The 20,824-nt window shown below is 49.1% G+C and overlaps 1 protein-coding gene across 2 annotated transcripts in view; it reads right to left on the bottom strand.

Annotated features, from left to right (window-relative positions):
* Positions 1-20,366, bottom strand: part of CRACDL (CRACD like) — a 159,580-nt gene extending 139,214 nt beyond the window's left edge. For both annotated transcript variants that reach the window (XM_058428521.1, XM_058428522.1), the window contains exon 1: positions 19,657-20,366. The gene's annotated coding sequence lies outside the window, so the exon portion shown is untranslated. The remainder of the gene's footprint in view (positions 1-19,656) is intronic.
* Positions 20,367-20,824: the final 458 nt, after the last annotated feature.

Below are 20,824 nucleotides of genomic sequence, written 5' to 3'. Positions count from 1 at the left end.
TGTGCATGAGGAATTTTGGGGAAGATGGGTATGTGCACTATCCTGATCGTGGTGTTGGTTTCACAGGTATATACATATATCAAGATGTATGAAACTGTGCACTTTAAATGTGTGCAGATTATATGTCAATGGTACCTCAATAAAGCTGTTTTTTTTTAAAAAAATGCTGATTATAAAAACATAGAAAGATATGAAATCTCCCATAATTCTATCACAGCTAACCAGAAATCACATTTTTATATGTTTCCTTCCAGTCTTTTCCCTACTCCCACACATAAATATCAATTTTTTAAATGTAGGATACAACCTCTCTTTTCAAAAAGTTTCATTATCCTGAATTTTTTTTCTTCTTTTTAATTTTAAAAGTTCTATGCACCCTGGGAAGAGGAGGTGAAGACAGCAGCTCCCCAGAGAAGGGGTGAGAGGCCAGGAGAGGAGCGAGTCCCTGAGTGGGGGCATGGACACAGGGCAGAGCAGCTGCCTGTTGCCCTGAGCAAGAGCCTGCCCAGGGTCAGCACCTGTCCTTCGGTATACTTCACCCAAACCATCTCCTTTGCTAAACTGAGCCTAAATGACAGTACTTTGCACCCAGTATCTGCTCAATCAGAATTTGCTAAAGGGAATCTGAATGAAATGAAGTTGAGCCTGCTCTCCAACACATCCTGCACCTTCTGTCTCCTATCTTGGCACTGCCCCCCACCCCCCGTCCCCATGGGCCTTCTTCTCCCTCCGGCTCGGCCCACTATCCTTCCTGCCTTCTTCATTTAGCCGTAGATCATGAAGTTCCCTCATTCCCTTGTGACTAAGCATCCTTCAGAAATGTTCCTAAGGGCTTCACTGCACTCTGGCAGACGAATGACTCATTCCCCATCACTGGATGTTCAAATTCCTTCCAAATCTGCACCTTTATATATAACATTGTGATGAACATCCTTGCATAGGAATTTTGGACTGCACATTTAATTGTTTCCTTGGGATAAATTCCTAGAAATGGAATCCCCAGGATAAAGGGAGGAATTCTTTTAAAGGTTTTGAGACATCCTGCCAAACTGCTTGGCAGAAAGCTTGCAGCTTCCTCTCCCAAGGCATATGAGAGTCCTTGCCAAACACTTTCACATGCATTGAGTACCATCGTTCACAAAAACAAACAAACAAAAGCAAAGCACACCACAAATTTGTCAATTTAATAGCAAAAAATAGTATCTTACTTTAATAGGCACCTACTTAATTAATGTAAGATTGACTTTCTCACACTTACTGACATTTATTTCTCCTTTTACGGGCAAATTCCTTTTTTAAAATGTGTATACATTTAAAGGGTACAAGCACAATTTTGTTACATGGATATATTGTGTAGTGAAGTCTGGGCTTTTAGCGTAACCATCACCCAAGCATTGTACCCAGTAGGTAATTTCTCATCTCTCACCCATTAATCCTTCCCAGTTGTCAATGTCTATCATTCCATGCTCTACGTCCATGAATACACATTATTTCGCTCTCATTTATAAGTGAGAACATGGGGTATTTTGTCTTTCTAAGTTATTTCACTTAAGATAATGGCCTCCAGTTCCATCCATGTTGCTGCAAAAGATATGCCTTCATCCTTTGTTATGGCTGAATAGTATTCCACTGTGTATATATATCACATTTTCTTTGTCCAATCCTCCATTAATGGACACTTAGGTTGATTCCACATCTTTGCTATTGTGAACTGTGCTGCGATAAACATAAAAGTGCAGGTATCTTTTTAAAATAATGATTCCTTTTCCTTAGGGTAGATACCCAGCAGTAGGATTACTGAATTGAATGGTAGTTCTATTTTTAGTTCTTTGAGAAATCTCCACACTGTTTTCCATACAGTTTGTACTAATTTACATTCCCACCAACAGTGTAGAAGTGGCTGGGTGCGGTGGCTCAGACCTGTAATCCCAGCACTTTGGGAGGCCAAGGCGGGTGGAGCGCTTGAGTTCAGGAGTTCGAGACCAGCCTGGCCAACATGGCAAAACCCTGACTCTACTAAAAATACAAAAATTAGCCAGACATGGTGGTGCATGTCTGTAATCCCGGCTTCTTGGGAGGCTGAGAATTGTTTGAACCTGGGAGGTGGATGTTGCAGTGAGCCGAGATCACGCCATCGCACTCCAGCCTGGGTGACAGAGCAAGATGTTGTCTACAGAAAAAAAAAAAAAAAAAAAAAAAAAAGAGTTCCCTTTTCTCCTCATCCATGCCAACTGTTATTTTTTGTCTTTTTTATAATAGCCATCCTTTCTGCTATAAGATGATATCTCATTGTGCTTTTAATTTGCATTTCTCTAATGATTAGTGATGTTGAGCATTTTTTCATATGCTTGTTGGTCATTTGTATGTCTTCTTTTGAAAAAAATGTCTATTCATGTCCTTTGCCCATATTTTAATGGGATTATGTGTGGGTTTGTTGAGTTGTTAGGTTCCTGGTAAATTCTAGATATTAGTCCCCTATTGGATGCACACTTTGTAAATATTTTCTTCCATTCTGTAGGTTGTCTGTTCTTTCTGTTGATTACTTCTTTTGCTGTACAGAAGCTTTTTCATTTAAGTCCCATTTGTCTATTTATGTTTTTGTTGGATGTGCTTTTGAGGTCTTAGACATGAATTCTTTGCCTAAATCAATGATCAGAAGAGTTTCCCCTAGGTTTTCTTCTAGTGTTTTTATAGTTTCAGGTCTTACATTTAAGTCTTTAATCCATTTTGAATTGATTTTGTATATGGTGATAGATAGGGGTTCCAGTTTCATTCTTCTCCATGTGGCAATCCAATTTTCTCAGCACCATTTATTGAAAGGGGCGTCCATTTTTATACCAGTGCCATGCTGTTTTGGTTACTTTAGCCTTTTAGTATAGTTCGAAGTCAGGTAATGTAATGTCTCTGGCTTTGTTCTTTTTGCTTAGGACTGCCTTGGCTCTTCGGATTCTTTTTAGGTTCCATATTAATTTCAGGATAATTTTTTCCTTTTGTGAACTAATTCATATCCCTCACCCACTATCTCATTAAGAAGTTCATTCACAATGAGTTGTTCATATTCATTATTAAAGTTGTTTATATAATACATTAGTCATTTACGTTGCAGACATTTTTTTCTGTCTCTGGTATCATGTGTAGAAAGATGTTTTTCATCCCTTAACTACTTACTTACCTAAATTATTTTTAGCACTTCAATGATTTCATTTTTATATTTAAATTTTAATCCCCATGCAATATATTTGGGGGTTTGATATGAGCAAGGGGCTTGATGGTTTCCCAAGTGGTTAAATATTAACCAGATGTATTAACTTCTATATTCCAGCCTTTCTAGTCTGTTCCATGGGCATGTTGTCTATTTCCATCACAATATCAAACCGTTTAAATTATTATAAATTTACAAACTTTTTTGAAACAGGGTCTCACTCTGTTGCCCAGGCTGGAGTGCAGTGGTGCAATCACAGCTCACTGCAGCCTTGAAGTCCTGGCCTTAAGCAATCTTCCCACATCAGCCTTCTGAGTAGTTGGGACTGCGGGTATGCACCAACATATCTGGCTAATTTTTAAAAGGTTTTGTAGAGATGGGTTCTCTCTCTGTTGCTCAGGTTCGTCTTGAACTCCTGGCCTCAAGCAATCCTCCTGCCTCAGCCTCCCAAATTGTTGGGACTACAGGTGTGAGCCACTGTGCCTGGCCTACAATATGTTTTTTAATATGTTTTAATATCTGGTAAGTTATCCACCCAGATTCTGGCTAGGTGTTGCATTAAATCCACAAGTTAATTTGGAAACAACTGAAATATGTAAGATATTGATCCCCCACTGCTGGAACACGCTGAACATCTCTACCTGTACAATGGCTCTTTTGTGTCCCTGGTATAATTTCATTATCCGGATTGGACACACTTCCCATGAGTATCGTTCCTGGGTATTCCATCTTTGATTCTATCATGAATAGAACTGCCCACCTGTCACATCTGCTGACCTTCTTGCAGGCAGAGGACTACACTGTGCATACTTCACATGTGTAGGCACTGTCTCTGCAGCTTTCACAAACCGGGCACAGCTGGTTCCAAAGCCTTCACTGAGCGGTCATCACACAGGCAACCAGGGCTGTCACCACCAAGGGGTGCTAGCACTTTCTTGTGGGACACAGGACCTCTCCAGTCTGGCTGCAGCTTACTTTGAAACTCCTCTGTCCCCTCCAGCCCTCCAGCACCCGTCCAGTCCCATCAGACACGGCACACTTACGCACACTGGACCCCTCTCCCAGCTGGAAAAGCCTCCCCATACTTCCCTGCCTGTGGAAACGGGTCTCACTCCTCTAGATCCACTCCAACGCTACCTCCCCAACCCAAATTCATGAATCCCCACTGGAAGTCCATCTTGCACAGTAGCGCTTATTTTAATCTACTTTGTGATAAGAATCACTCACGTGTCTGTGTCCCCTGTCAAGTGTGAAAGCACACCCCACCCTAAGTCATCCTGCCTCAAATCCAGCGCTGTGCCCACAGCTGCAGCAAATGCGTGTTGACAAACTGGATCAAAGAAACCTCAGGAGTGGAGAACCTGCTCCTCCCTGCTCACTCCCTGAGCCAAAAAGAAGAAGTACTCCAGGAAGACAGGAGGCTAAGGACAAAGAAGCATTTATGCTTCTGCAGAGTGGATGGGGGTGCATGCCAGCCCTGCTCTCCCAGAACCTTCTCAACAAGGTCCCAGAACCTTTCCAACAAGAGAGGAGCCGAACCTCTCTCCCTTGGGAAGGTGGGAGCCCGGTCTTGAAAATCAAGTCTGCCTGACTATGGCCCAGACGTGCTCAGGCAAAGGCTAAATTCTCAGTCCCAGTCACACAGCAGATTCACCTGCAAAGCTTGTTAAGCCCCAGAAGGTCCCACCCAGCCCTCTTGAGTCAGTCTGGCAGGGCGCGGCAGGGCAGCCACAAGTGGTGCCGATACTGGGCCAATCTGCAGCCCAGGTGAGCGCACCTCCATCTCCCTGGCCTTCCTTGAATAATACAATGCAGACAGGCAAAGGAGGAAACCAACATTGGGCAGTGCCCAGAGGCAGGCCTTGGGCTCGGAAGGCTCTTGACATGTATTATGATGTTCCCTCAGTGAACCTGGGTGAATTCTTGCCCCCATTTACAGATAAAGATACACAGTCAAAAATGTAAGTCTCATCCCCGAGTGACCAGGCTGGGCCTAGGACCAACCCCACTCCCCCACATTTGAGAAATCCAACCTTTTCTAGCTTAGCTAAAACTCCAAAGTTCCTGAAATTCCCACATATCCATCTCTTGGTAATCCCTAAGGCTGAGGCCCCTGAGCACTTGATCCTGAGACGTGCTCAGAAGCCAGGGCTGCTTGACTCAGAACAGGCTCTGTCTGAGGTGGAGTCTCTCTGTGCTGCTGCAGCTCCTCCTGCACCCATGCACAGCTACGCCAAGCCACCGGCCAGCCCCTCCTGCACAGAGTCATTCCCACCTCTGTGACTCTGCCCCAGGTCATGGAGACCCTGAGTCCCACTCCCACCCAGGGCCACATGATTACTTTCTCGGGCCCCACACACGCTCACCCTCCTAGGCCCCTTGCTCCACTTAAAAAAAACAATTACAAAAGCATATTTTCTGATTGTGTCAGTACAAAGGTGAATATATTAATAGTATATATTAAAACATTTTCTTTGACCTAAAGTTCGTGTTTTTGTTATTTTTTGATTTCTTTTCTTTTCTTTTCTTTTCCTTTTTTCTTTTCTTTTCTTTTCGAAGAAGGCATCACAGCTCAGTGTTTATCTTCCGATTAAAGAAATTAAAATGGCCGGGCGTGGTGGCTCACGCCTCTGATCCCAGCACTTTGGGAGGCTGAGGCAGGTGGATCATGAGGTCAAGAGATCGAGACCAGCCTGATCAACATGGTGAAGCCCCGTCTCTACTAAAATACAAAATACGCCCAGGAGGCTGAGGCAGGGGAATCGCTTGAACCCAGGAGGCAGAGATTGCAGTGAGCCAAGATCCTACCACTGCACCTCAACCCGGCAACAGAGCAAGACTCCCTCTCAAAAAAAAAAAAAAAAAAAAAAAAAAAAAAAAAAAAAAAAAAAGAAAGAAAAAGAAAAAGAAAAAAGAAAGAAAAGAAAAGAAATTAAAACACTTTCACAGGCCTCTCAAACTACAATGGGCTCTTGGCACTGTGCCCCCTGTGCCCAGTGGGCCAGCTGGCCTGGACCTGCCATGAGCAGCACAGGATGCCCGGAATACTCCCAAGGGAAGACCAGCTCAAGCACAAGCTGCCTATGACGCCATGCAGCTCCAATTAGCTTGACACCTAGCTCTCCCTCACAAGGGAGCCTAGGCCAAGGTTCCCTGCAAGACAGGGCCACGGAGGGAAGGACATGCCTGCAAGGGTCCGAGAGCTTCTTGTGAGGGGCCAGGGAGGAGAGAGGGGTCTGGGGTGTCTCACGATCCCTGAGCAGACAAAACAACTTGTATATTTCTAATGCTGAAAGCTCTGCCAGGCTAGCAGATGCTTGGGGTTACTTTTAATGCCTGGAAGCTAAAAAGAAATGAAATACAAAATTCAATAAAACTGAGCAGCAATTCACTATGAGAGTTTAGTTATCTGAGCCTACTACATCTTTTAAATTTATAGGCCGGGAGCGGTGGCTTATGCCTGTAATCCTAGCACTTTGGGAGGCCGAGGTGGGCAGATTGCCTGAGCTCAGGAGTTCGAGACCAGCCTGGGCAACACAGTGAAATCTCGTCTCTACTAAAATACAAAAAATTATCCAGGTGTGGCGGTGTGCGCCTGTAGTCCCAGCTACTTGGGAGGCTGAGGCAGGAGAATCACTTGAACCCAGGAGGTGGAAGTTGCAGTGAGCCGAGATCATGCCACTGCACTCCAGCCTGGGTGACAGAGTGAGACTCTGTCTCAAAAAAAAAAAAGAAAAAGAAAATTGTGATCATGTTTGGTTACCTCTTTTAGGCTATATTCTGCTAATTCATATTATTTTTAAAAATTCATGGGGAAAATGGTTCTCGTAGCTGGAGTGAAAGCCTCATCAATTGCAGAAGCACTGCGGTCCCAGGGCACCCCCTAATGGAAGCTACTCAAATTGCAAGCAAAGTACCCAGGAAGAAAAAGCAAATTGCGAAAGGAGAGCCTGTCATACCCACTTCTTTGAGAGGCTACAAATATTAATCATCCAAACACAGATCCTTATTTCTTTATATGTGAATCCCTGATGTACATGCACTATCTAGAAATGATATCAATACTAGGTCACATATTTATACAGGCTATTATTTCTCAGTATGTGTCAGATGTTGATGTGATTAATAAAATATGACACCTAGACAAGTCTCAAAATTCACAGTGCCTGTCTTTTTGCTCTTATGCATTTTTCCTACTGATGAATTGTGAAAACATAGTTACTGTCATATGAAAAGTTTCTCAAATTGTTCAATATTACAAAGGGAACTTCATACTCAGAAAAACTGGGACCTCTGGCTTTAGGGCAGAATTTCCAGCCTTTACAAAAGCAAACACCATGGCAGGCCATCCTGGATATTGATCCTTGGAGGGAATTTGATGGGAATTCCACTTTAGTTGACAGTGAAGACCTTAAGCCACAAGTTTGTACAAAAGACCATGTGTCCATCAGAAGAGCAAAGAACTGCTGTAGTATTAACATGCTATTACAACAGAAGTGTTTATTTAGGAATTGGGGAGAAACAAGAACAGATGATGTTTGGGAAGTCTCTGCTCCTTCAGTTAATCATGCTGGCACATGGCGAGCAGTTCACTCAGGTTCACCTCAGGAGCCAGAAGACTCAGATGCAGCCACTCTGGTGCCACATGACCACTGACCAAGTGCAAGTCAGGATCCTCCTGGCAGACCCTGGGCTGGAGCTGCCAGCTCGGGACCCCAGCCCACCCCGTCAGGGGCTTCAGCAACCACCTCCCTCTCTGCCCCACCTTGGTCTCCTGGGCTGGGGACAAGCAAGCCACTTTGACCTGCCTGAACTTCAGTTTCTTCACCGCAAAACAAAGATAATCATTTCTGCTTTTAATTAGTGGGGTAATACATAGGGCTATAATATATCCCTTAAGTACCTAACAGTGCATGGAATACAGCGCATGCTCAGCCAACCACGAAGCCATTCCCATCTCCCTCTGCTCAGCTTTTATTCTCACAGACAGGAGCCAGTTGACCTTTACTCCTTCAGAAGGTGAAGAAGGACTTAACAGCCAGGGCTAATTATGTGCTCACACTGGGCCCAGCAACGTATGCCCCACAAAACATGCCTCCCCTAAGGGACTCCCCCAAGGGCATGGCACCCCCAGGCATGGCCCACCTCCTCCCTCCTACTCCTCCACCTCCCATGACCCAGGGGCCCTGTCCAGCACCTCCACCCAGCAGGTCTTATTCCATTTTAACCAGGAATGCCTTAGCCCCCCAAAAAGGGGGTGCTGAATGAGGTCTCATTATAATAAAAATGTTGTTTCCAACTTTCTTGGACATCAGTTACAGCATATCTGCCATTTCCACACAAATGCTTGCCTTTCCTTCTCCCTACAGCCCTGGGAGGCAGGTGCCACAACCTCACAGAGTGCAGAGGAGGAAAGTCAGCCCAAGGCTGCACCTGAGGCCACCTAAATAGCATGGAGCCCCGCCAGGGTGTGGTCCAGGACGACCCAGCTCTCAGCCTGTCCCTTTCCTTCCCCTTCTCTCCTGTGGAAGCTGCTGCCAGTAGGGGCTGGGGAGAGGCAGGAGGGAAGGAGGAGGTAAGGAAGAGGCTCTTGGCTGGACTCCAGCCAGGGTCCAGTCCCAGGTGGGACTTCAAGGAGGAGGAAGGAGCTGACCAGGGAATGAAGGGCCCCTCCCTTGCCTAGGCTCAGCCCCAGGCCCTGTGCACACTTGGGGGAGGAACTTGCCCAAGAGTGTTCACTTGCATTAAGTGAAACCCTGGGTGGGTTACCAGGACACTTCCTGACACTGTTTCCAAGTTCTCGGCTCGAGACAGGTTAAAAACAAGGTGACAAGGAAAGGATCCTGGGTTCAAATCCCTGCATAACTTGTCTGTGCCTCAGTTTGCTCTTCTGTAAAGTGGGGATAAAAACAGTGAGAGGTGAAGCAATCATGGCAGCCCCTGTGTGTCAGCTGAATAGCCACAACAGTACTGAAACCGACAACCACACAGCACGCGCAGGCAGAGGGGCAAGGCATCAGGGTTCACCCAGAGGAACAAAGGCTGCATTCACGGGGAGTGCACCTCGTGAGGGAAGCGGGATAAACGTGTGGGCTCACAGCTCTGGCTCACCAGCTATGCAATCCTGCCAAAGTGACTTCACTTTGCTAAACCTGGGTCTTCTTACTTATAAAACACACAGGGTGACTGCAAGGATTAAATAAGATGAAGAAGGTGAAGTTACCCAAAAGGCAGAGCAATGCTCGACAGGTGGAAACAGCATCCAATCTCTGCGCTGGAATGGACTTCTCTTCTAAACACACACATGCACACACACACACACACACACACACACACACACACACTTTATTAATTATTGAAATTCACAATATGGGGTGGGCAGGAGGGAGAGGTTATGCATTAGGCAGCCTGGATTATCCAGTATTTATATGCTACAAAAAATAACTATTTTTTTTACAATTTTTAAGATCTCATTTTATATGGTTAGAAGAATGGAAAGAAAAACCGCTGTAGCTGGTAAAATAATTATTACAGTTTACTTCATAATACACAATCAATGCTTACCCCTCAAAATTGAAGAAAACCAGCTGTTACATATAAATCAAATCCTATTTTTAATTCACAAAGAGAAGGTGCCATAGAAACCTAAGGTGACTCATTTGGTACATGTGAAATCAGTATGATCTTCTCTTTTTAAAGAAAATATGGGTTCCCTGGATAGGCCTAATTCCTGGATGGGCTAGAAGCATGAACCACTGTACCCTCCCAGGATTAGAGTGGGGAAGGCTGTCCACTCTACCTCAACTTAAAGGGGGCTGGGCACCTTCTTTCTATCCCCTCCCGCCATCCTCTTGGGAGCTTGCAGGGCGGGGAGCACCAGGCCATTTTAAACAGTCCATCTCTGAAGGGGCGACACTTACTGCTGGCTCCCAAGAGCGTGCACCATGAAGCAAGTAGCTGCCCCCATGGTCTCCAACCCTTGCAGGCCCCCAGCTGCACTTGGCGTTGCTAAAGACAATGTGTCTCCTGGGACCCTTCCTCAGCAATGTTCTCTCTGAACACAGAAAATACAATGATCCACTCAGAGGGGCAGCTTGGAACTCTACAGACACCTGAATTCACAGTAATTATGCACAAAGGCCTGTTTGAAGAGGCAAAGAGAAATGTTCATAAACTGAATGCGAATCAATTATGACTCATGAAAAAACATTGCCTATTAACTTAGCAGTGGGTTAATTCCTGCCTCCTTCCCACGCCTGCAGCGAAGGGTTGCTCGGCATTGACTCAACACGACCAGGAAAGGGGCAGAGAGAGCAAAGATTCTCCAATGTCCAGATAGACTCACCAGACAGCCCCTCGAAACCCACCCAACCTCTCAGCTAGGGCGGGCCTCCAGGGATTCGTTTCTAAGTACTTGGTTTGTATGCAAGGTAAATCTGCAGGAACTATTTTCATGTGGCTTCCCCTCATTTCTCCACCTGCTTTGAAAGTCAGGCTAGGAAGCGTCCAATCGACTTCCAGGAGACAGCAGGGAGGGAGGCTTCAGGGCTCATGTCAAGAGACCCCACTATGGACGTATCTGGTTTCCCCTGTGGACGGAGGCAGACGTCACAGAGCCTCCTCCACGGCTCCACTAATGCAGAGCAGCAGGTGGGACTCTCCCTGGTGCGGGTGGATGGTGGGAGGTGTGAGGCCTGGAGCCACCAATGACTCCCTGGCCATGCTGGAAGCAGGAGTTACCGGCGGGCCAGCTCTGCAGTGTCACTCTGCGGTGGTTCCTGCACATGCGGCCAGGGCCCAAGCTTGCAACAATTCTGTGGGTCCTGAATTCTCTGCACAAAATCCTCTTCTGCCTCAGCAAATGAGAGTGAATCCTGAGTAACACAGATGCTGCCAACCAAGATTCAGAAAATCTTGGTAAAGACTCATCTCTTGGGAAAAAAAAAAAAAAGAAACTTGGTGTGAAAAAATTATTTCAGGCAGGACATATCAAAGAAGGAGTCTGGTGTATACACAGGAAATCTACTTAGGAGACGGTACGCAAAGGCACCGATCAGACAAACGCGCAAAAAATACAAAAACCCATGATGCACAAAACATCACAATTTTAAATGACAAACGGACAAGGATGTGTATCGTTGTGTTAGTAACTGGCAAATGGTTGAAAATGACTTAATTAAACATCCATCCCAGAGAAGGCTCGAGGACTGGAACCTACCCCTACAAGGGAATTTCTTGCAGCCCTGAGAATGGATGCAAATGAAGAATATCTAACAATCTGGTAGTGTGGAAAAGAGGCTCAACTTGTACCATTCATTTTGAAAAGGTAGCTCATGGCCAGGTGCGGTGGCTCATGCCTGTAATCCCAGCATTTTGAGAGGCTGAGGCAGGTGGATCACTTGTGGTCAGGAGTTCAAGACCAGCCTGGCCAACTTGGTGAAACCCTGTCTCTGCTAAAAATACAAAAAAATAATAATAAAAAAAAAAATTAGCCAGTCATGGTGGTGTGTGCCTGTAATCCCAGCTACTCGAGAGGCTGACGCATAAGAATCTCTTGAACCCGGGAGGTGGAGGTTGCAGTGATCAGAAATGGCGCCACTGCATTCCAGCCTGGGAGATAAAGCAAGACTCTTTCTCAAAAAAAAAAAAAAAAAAAAAAAAAAGGCAGCTCACAAAATACAGACATCACCCTCTTTGGGGTAAGTATGTGTGTTAGCGCATATACGTTTGTATGTAGAGTCAGTATAGCACAGACAGAAGTTCAGAAGGCTCTGCCCCAAATGTTTTCAGAGATCCTCTCCTGTTCCGCCCCCAGGCTTGACGGTAGAGACAGTTACTGCAGCACCCGGCCTCAAGCCACGTAACACTGCGGCCAAAGAGCAGCCTGACTGAGGTGAGGGAAATCTCAAGTCTGTTCAGAGCCCCAGACAGCTGACCAGCCTTCTCCGTGCTAATTGCTGGGCCCTCTCTGCTGGCTGGCCTGGCCATGTCCAGTCTACAGGGCTTCCTCCCCTACCGAGGGTCCAGCTACTCGAGAGGCTGACACAGGCCCACAAAATTCACTCAGTCATTTCTGTTCTAGAATACGGTACCAGAGAAGCCCCCCGCACCAGCACACCTCAACTCAAAGACCTGTTTTGGCTCACAAAGGCTGTGAAGAGAACAAGATAACACTGGCCGAGCCTTACAAAGCGAGTGACTCAAACCTTCAAAATGGTTGTATTTGTCTATAAAAATGCCATTTTCAACCAGAGAGCATACTGGAAGCACTAACACATGACAATTTCAGAATGTGATTTCCAATGGAGCTTGTAGCTGACACCCAGCAACCGTCCAAAACCACATGGAATTCGGTTCCTGTAGAAATGAACACAGCTCAGAGACTGAATCACCCAGCCCCATGGAGAGATGTGGCCATTTGACTCAGACCTCAAAGGAGTGGGTCTTGTAACTCAGACCTCAAGGGAGTGGGTCTGACCCCTGAAAACACCCCATTTCTTCTCCCTCCTCACCTCCACTGGCCAAACTAGTGCTGCAGATTCAAAGTCACAAATCTTCCATGCAGAAAAGATCCACATAAAAGTTCTTAGTACCCCTCCTCGGGGAAGAAAGGTCAATAATTAAGGTATTAAAGCAAGATCACAGAAACTCTGGAGCCAGGAGAGAGGTGTTCAACCCAGGTTAGAAAGCAGGCGAAGAGTGGAGATGGGGCTTCAGAACACTTGCGGTATTTCCCATGACGCCGGCACAGAAGGGAGAGAACCCGAGAGCCACAGTCTGCGCCGAAGTCCTTGGACCTGGTATGGCCCCTCTGCCCACTGCACCTGCTCCCTTACCTGCCTGGTGCAGATCTTGCATGTAGTCGCGGAGTTGTAATCAGACCAAGAGCTCAGAGAGCAGCCCAGTATGCCCCAGACTCCAAGCAGCATCTACAGTGGGACAGGTGAGCCGCCTCCCTGGTCACGTCTGTCCTGAGGAGCCAGGGGAAGAAACCATCCCTGAGCACACAGTTCAGTGTCTGTGGACCTGAAGTGAGTGTAAGCAAAGCTTCGCGAACCTCTACAGACCCACACCTGGTCCCAGAATGCCCCAGGCATGGCAGGCTCCCCCAACTGGGTGGGACGATGGCTTCAAAAAAATATGCCTAATCTCAAAACCCATTCTCAGGGACGAGTTTAGTGTCTTCCATAAGGGGCATTTGTTAAATCGTTTGGGAACATTCAATTCTGAAGAAAAAAACAACAAACGCAATGGGTGAATCTCACAGGATACGTCAAGTAGAGATAAATAGTAAGTAGAGCAGGTGTGTATCAAACAGAGGAGGAGATGCGAGCTCTAAGACACCTAGTACTCATGAAGCACCACATGGACCCCAGGCAGCTGGGCAGCAAAGACTCACGATACATTCGACATGGAAAAGGTGCTCAATACCAGGATACATTCGTACGCACGAGACCACTTACCCAGATGAACCTGATATTCCCTCAAAATTCACTTCCCCACTGGTGACCCAATTCTGGTCCTCTGAATCCAAGGCTGTTCAACACACTCAGTAGTGAGCCCAGAAGTGGCAGGGCAGAACCATCCCTGTGTCTCTCCAACAGGACGGAGCATGTGTCTTGGCCCAGGGCACCTCCCATCCGTGGCCCCCCTGCAAGTGCTTCAAGTCAGGTCCTTCTCCTCACACATTAGTGGGGAAGGCGGATGCTGCAGAGCAAGATGGGACACACGGATGCTTTCCAGCTACCGCATCTCCGTCCCAACACCCTGCACTGTGTCCCCTACCCCATCCCCGTCCCCACCCTCTGTCCTGTGTCTCCTACCCCATCTCTTTCCCCACCCTCTGTCCTGTGTCCCCTACCCCATCTCTGTCCCCACCCTCTGTCCTGTGTCCCCTACCCCATCCCCACCCTCTGTCCTGTGTCCCCTACCCCATCCCCGTCCCCACCCTCTGTCCCGTGTCCCCTACCCCATCTCTGTCCCAACCCTCTGTCCTGTGTCCCCTACCCCATCCCTGTCCCCACCCTCTGTCCTGTGTCCCCTACTGCATCTCTGACCCCACCCTATCCTACCTATATCACCTACCCCATCTCTGTCCCACCCCTGTCCTGTGTGACCTACCCCTCGTCCATCCCCGCGCTTCTCCCTGTGTGTTCTAAATCGCATCAAGGTTGTTCCCCACATGAGAGCGTCCACCGGCAGCTGTGCTCAGGAGCACTGTGTATGGCAGCTATGCTCATTTTCCTTAAAGGCCATCAGATCTCAGATGTGGAAGGACCCTTTATTGCTTTAGGGAACATTACTAGTGGGGGTCCTAACTGGTAGTTATAACAAATGCCCTTTCACCTTCTTACAAGAAAGACAATAAGAGAGTAATATCTATAAATAATTTATGGTGCATTTTCTATGTTTGTCAAACAGCACCTCATGTAATGCTCGTGTGTGTGTGTGCGTGTGTGTGTCTACCACCCCCCACCCCATCTAAGGGGTGACTGAGGTTGCAGGACTTCTAAGTGGCACAGCAGAAACCAGAGCCTGGGCTGGGCATGGTGGCTCACGCCAGTAATCCCAGCACTTTGGGAGGCCATGGTGGGTGGACCACTTGAGGTCAGGAGTTTGAGACCAGCCTGGCTAACAAGGAGAAACCTCGTCTCTACCAAAAATACAAAAATTTGCAAGGCGTGGTGACAGGCACCTGTAATCCCAGCTACTCAGGAGGCTGAGGCAAGAGAATCCCTTGAACCCAGGAGGCAGAGGTTGCAGTGAGCAGAGATCGCACCACTGCACTCCAGACTGGGTGACAGAGGGAGACTCTGTCTCAAAGAAAAAAAAAAAAAAGACACCAGAGCCTGACTCCCCTGACCTTGACTGGACCAACTGCTTTAAAAAGAAGGCAACCTCCCTGACATGTTCCCCTCCCACATATGGGGCAGTGTTTCCGAGAATACTTTCTTAGGAACTGCACACACCACAGCTAATGGTTCTGGTGCTTCCCACAGACATGAGAATTTGAGGGCAGAAACCATGGAGAGACTGGTGTATGGATCTCAGAGGTTAAGGCAAATATTTCTGGAAATTCTTTAACTACACACATAGTTAAAAACCAGCCCCACACACCACAGCCAGGAGGAGGCCTGAGCGAATAAATACCTTTCCATCTGCACTTTTCGAAACAATCTTCCATAATTTCCTTTCACAGATACCCAGATCACAAGAAAAATGTCTGAGAATCCTTCCTACCAGCAGTCTCCTCCAGAATGGTATCTGAGCCTGAGAAAAGCTGGGGGCTGATGCTGCTAAGGGGGTGCCCTGTTACATCACACGCCTGTCTTATCATTTCCCATCATTTCACTGCTAAATTCACTGGGCACTGACAGAAACAGCATCTCTTGTTCATTATCCACTTGGCTCAGGATTATGGGTTAGACCCGCTTAAAAGCAATACAAATATCTTCAAGGTAATTTGTCAAAATCATAAATGTGTCTTAAGGACTCTTAATCTGACCTAAAGGTTTGAAATTATTTTCCAGACACAGAGACCTAGAAAGAGCATTATTTGATGAGAATTCTCCTGATTTCCATTCAGTTTGGGGAAAACAAAAGGATTTTGAATGCTGGCTGTCTGTGTTGTCCTACCTACAGGTGACACCAGCAGTACCAGTGTTTGCAGGTATCTAGACAACGGAAGAGATCAGTGCGACACCAGCCAGTGTCAAGCCACAGGTGGGACTGTGAACACCAGGCCAGGCCGGCCTGTCTCCCTTTCAAAGGTGGTTTTCTTGCATCTCACATCCGTGTGGCCAAGTTGTTACTTTAAGTCCCACCTCCTCCAAGAAGCTTCCTCTGATTACCTCCCCTTCCAAATCCAGTGTGAACTGAGTGTGAACTAAATCCAGGGCTCGGGCTTGCAGGCGCAGGCTTGACAAGGGCTCATCTTATTCACCAGAAGCAGCAATTATGACTTGGACCTTTCCGGCTTGTAGTGAGTGCCAAGCACATGAGGGGTTGCTCTGATGATGAGGCAGCAACAGCATAAATAGGAACGGTGGTTTGGAGGACGCCCATCCCCATGACAGTGGGCCGGGCTGCGTACACAGAAAGCCATTCGATCCCCCCAACGCCGCTGCCAGCTACTCCTTCCTTGCCTTCTCCCAGTCCTGACTGAAGTCTCCAGCAGCCCCGACAGCTCTCCCAGTCTTTTTCAGGTAATAAAAAGGCCTAGCAGACTTTACCCAGGACAGTGGTGAATACAGAGATATTTTAAACTTCCTGTTATGTACCAAGGGTAAAGCCTGGAAGCTGGAGCCCAGAGCTCTCCCCAAAGCCATGATGTGCAGAGGACGGAAGACAGAACCTAAGAAACAGCCCTGCCCCACAGGTAGAAAAATGCCCTCTGGGTCCGGGACATGAACCCAGGCGCTAAGCACCTACCGCTGTGCACCCCGCCTGGAGGGGCAGGGGTGGGGCTGAGGGGTGCTCTTGTCCTGCTCCTGTGGGAACTCTGGGAAGGCCGAGCTCAGAACAGTAGAAATGGAGGCCTAGCACGGCTCCGCACAACCTGGGCGGGCTCCCAGGTGCCCAATAGGGGCCCAGAAGAGACCTCAGAGCATGGGGACCTCTGGGCCAATGCAAGAGCCAGGTCCCCGCTGTGGCTCACCCTGGGGACACCAGCTGGACAACGATGGAAATGTGAGCTGGAGGCTCTGTGTGGAGGGGAAAGGGACTCACTGGGGCACCACAAGAGGACCAGATGACCAGTCAGGGCCACTCCCCTCAAGCTCTGATGGGACTACAACCCTCTCCTGGTGCCCAGGGGTGATTTGTAGTGAAAAGGAGTCCCCGAGGAGTAACTTGGAGAGACTGGGAGACTGACTCTCCAGGGACAAAGCTACCTTTAAGCTAAATACTGACTGAAATAATATCATTGAATTAGGCTCTAGAAAAACAGAACCACGCACTGGGAACTGAGCATACCAAAAAGGGAACCAAGGGACTTGACTAGGGACAGCAAAGTCAAGCTCACTTACACAAAATTTTGCACCCTTCCACAATACACCCTGGGCAGGTTTCCACCCAGAGAGTCCACCTGCAACACAAGCAGTATTTATGTGCACAACAAGCAACTGCACGACAAGGCACGGGGCCAGCCTGCAGGGGAAGAGCCAGTGGCTGCAAGGTAGCTAAGTCAAATCCAGGCCCACCAGGACATCACAGAAAACCCGCCCTCCTGGAGGCCTGGTACCTTCACATCTATTCTCTCATTTAACCAAGAGCATCCCTGAGGGCTGGCCAGCTGAGTCCATTTCAGCTGCTATAACAAAATACCATAAACCGGGCAGCTCATAGACAACAGACATTTATTCCTCGTGGTTCCGGAGGCTGGAAGTCCAAGATCAAGGCACTGGCAGGTTTGGTGTCCGGTGGGGGCCAGTTCCTCATAGAAGGCACCTCCTTGCGGTGTTCTCACATGGTGGAAGGGAGGAGCAAGCTCCTTGCGCTTCTTTTATAAGGGTACCAAGCCCATTCATGACCTATCACTTCCCAAAGGCCTCATCTCTTCATACCATCACCTTGAGGTTAGGAATCCACATATGAATTTTTGGGGGGACACAAACATTCAAACCATAGCACTATCACTGCTCTCATTTCCCTGAATGGTGCACTGAGATTGGTCAAGATTCATCCTTTTTTTTTTGAGACTGAGTCTCGCTCTGCCGCCCAGGCTGGAGTGCAGTGGTGCAATCTTAGCTCACTGCAATCTCCACCTCCCTGGTTCAAGCAATTCCCCTGCCCCAGCCCCCTGAGTAGCTGGGATTACAGGCGTGCGCCACCACATCTGGCTAATTTTTTTTGTATTTTTAGTAGAGTCGGGGCTTCACCACGTTGGCCAGACTGGTCACCAACTTCTGACCTCAGGCAATCCACCTGCCTCGGCCTCCCAAAGTGCTGGGATTACAAGTGTGAGCCATCGCGCCCCGGCCAAGATTCATCTTAACTAGCCCAAGAGGGCCAAGCAGAGCAGTGATCCCAGTAGGACAGCCACCCATTAGTGAGCCCCACATGCCTGATCCTATGCAGTAGCTGAGCTGCACAGCATCCATGGATGGTACACTTTATTTTATAAGTGAGGAAACAGATGCTTAGAGAGTAAGAACTTGACTCGCGGAGGAGGTCCAGAATTAGAGTCAGGCAAGCCAGGTACTCACTACAGGCACAAAATTGAAGGCGGTACCAAAAATGCAGTCAGATAAATGCCTTATTACAATATTTTAAAACATCAAAACAAATACAAAAATCCATAATGTACAAAATCTCACACTTTTAAATAAAGACAGGATCAGTGTTCCTGATTTTTCCTCTTGCCTCAGACTCCAAGATGCCACAGCATGGGGGCAGAGCCCAGAAACCAGCCCAGCTCAACCTTCTCCACCAGCTCCAACGCAGGGACGCCTGATGTCACCACACGACACTGTCTCTAGATATCTTTCTCCTCACAATTTTATAACCCCAATAGGTTCTTAGGATGACCACAGTGCCCCATTATTCCAGGTGTGCGCCCGTGGGACCGATCTCCAGGGAAAATACCAGGGGTCTACACAGATTCTAGTCTATGGTATATGCAAATGAAGGAAGCCTGTAGGCTCCAATAACCTAGTAGGATACTTTAAGACCAGTTTGGGAAGGTGTGAGCTGGCTCTAAAAGGGTGACACAGCTGCCTGTCTTCCACTTGGATTTCCTGGCCCAAAACTGTCAGGAGGACCTGATATCAGCCTGCAGGCGGCTTGCACCTACACGGAGTCAAATTCACACAGCGGCACTGCTTCTGACTTGCATTTCAAAAGCAAGTGACTATTATGCTCTGATCACATGTGAACTTCATGCCAAAGCTTTGCCTGTGATGAAGCTTCTGTTCAACAAATATTTGTTGATTAAAAATGTGAACACTTCTTAGATCAACTCCAGAATCCCTCCCGGGTGGCGTGTAATCAAAGCCTAAAACCTGTTAAATAAACCATCACCTAAAGCATAAGGCAGTTCGTGAATGTGTCCACTCCTTTCCCCTGCAACGGCGTGTGGAGACAGTGGGCATAAAAAGACCTCGTATGCTAACAATTTCAACCTAGCAGGACCTTCTCTCCCTCCTCTTTCATTTTCCTGGCGCGTTAACTGCTGGTTTTGCCTCACAATGGAAAGTTGGGTCCAGCAAAGTGAGCAAAGGGAAACTTTGGGCACTTGCACGAGCGCGTCCGGCTCCCCCTCGGCCCCAGGAGCTGCCCAGGGCTTCAGCGGCGGGGGTGGCGCCTCTCCCGGTCCGAGGGGCCCCTGGCTTCACGGCCTCTGCCCTCGACCCCCTAGCCCCGGCCCGCGACACCTCCGCCCGGTGCCCCCGCGCCCGCCCCCTCGTCGACCCACGCCTGCCTTGGGCCAAGCGATTTCAAACCCCTCGAGGTACCTGGCACAGGAGCGTGGCCCGGGCTCGGCGAGACGCGCAGAGAAGGGCACCTTCCGCTGGGTGCGGCGAGCCGGGGCTGCTCCCGCCGCTGTGCGCCTCTGGCCCCCGCCCGAAGCCGCGGCGACGCAGCAGGTGGCCGCGCGGCCTCCAGACAGCCCGGGTCTGCGGCCAGAGAGCGGGACAACGGCGCTGACACTACCCTCCCGCGGCCGGCCCGGCCCTGCGCCCGGCGCGCTCCCAGCTACCAGCTGCAGGCGCGCCGGCTCGGCTCGGCTCCGCTCGGCTCGGCGGGGGCGGACGCCGCTCAGCTCCACTCGCCGGCCGCCGCGCGCACCTCCCCCGCGGCGCGCAGCTCCCAACGCCACCTCCGCAGCTGGCCCGGCGGAGTGGGGCCGAGACCTCGGGGCTGCGGGTGCAGGCGGCGGCCTGGGCCTTGGCCGCCCCGCGGGAGGCGGGAGGGCGATCGGGGTGCGGGGAGGGCGATCGGGGTGCGGACCCGGCTGTCCAGCGGTCCCTCCCAAGCCGGCGCCGCTCCCAATCCGCCTCGGCCTGTCCGCTCAGCGGCGCTGTCGGGGCTCCGGGAGGGCCGGGGGGCACCGGAGACCCCGAGCGGGCGGCAAGTCAGTCCGGGACGGGCCCAGGGCGCCCGCGCGCGCCGGGGAGAGGGACCCGGGACTCCAGGTCACCTCCGGATCCGCCCTCGAAGTCGGTGGCCTGCGGCAGGCGTGGGCGCCGGGGGAAGGAAGTGTGCATTTGAATAAAAGTAAAAGTTTGTTATTGTTGTTTTGTAACCGTGTGGGTCCTGAGCGTCTCCAGGCTAATTAGGGAAGCTGCCGCCCCGTCTGGAGGTGATTCATGGGTGTGACACTGGCGAGTGTGGGAAGAAACGCAGCCGATACCGTCTCAGCTGCGCTCGCCTTTCTTTTTTTATTTTCTTTCTTTCTTTCTTTTTTAAAAATCCTTTTTCTTGCAAAGATAGGGCTGGTCCATTTAGGGAGACCGCACACGGAGGGAACTGCCTTGGGTGGTCGCCCAGCGAATCTCCTCCGGAGCCCGAGCCGCGGCTTCGGTCTGCGGATAGCACAGCCCGGCGACCCAGTCCCAGCCTCTTCCCCGGCGGTGCACGCCCCGGGCCAAGCAGGCTAGAGGCACGGGAGTTGCGTCCCAG

This window comes from Hylobates moloch, unplaced genomic scaffold (assembly GCF_009828535.3).
Source record: "Hylobates moloch isolate HMO894 unplaced genomic scaffold, HMol_V3 SCAFFOLD_15, whole genome shotgun sequence".
NCBI lineage: Eukaryota > Metazoa > Chordata > Mammalia > Primates > Hylobatidae > Hylobates > Hylobates moloch.
This window is presented reverse-complemented; position numbering and strand designations above follow the sequence as displayed.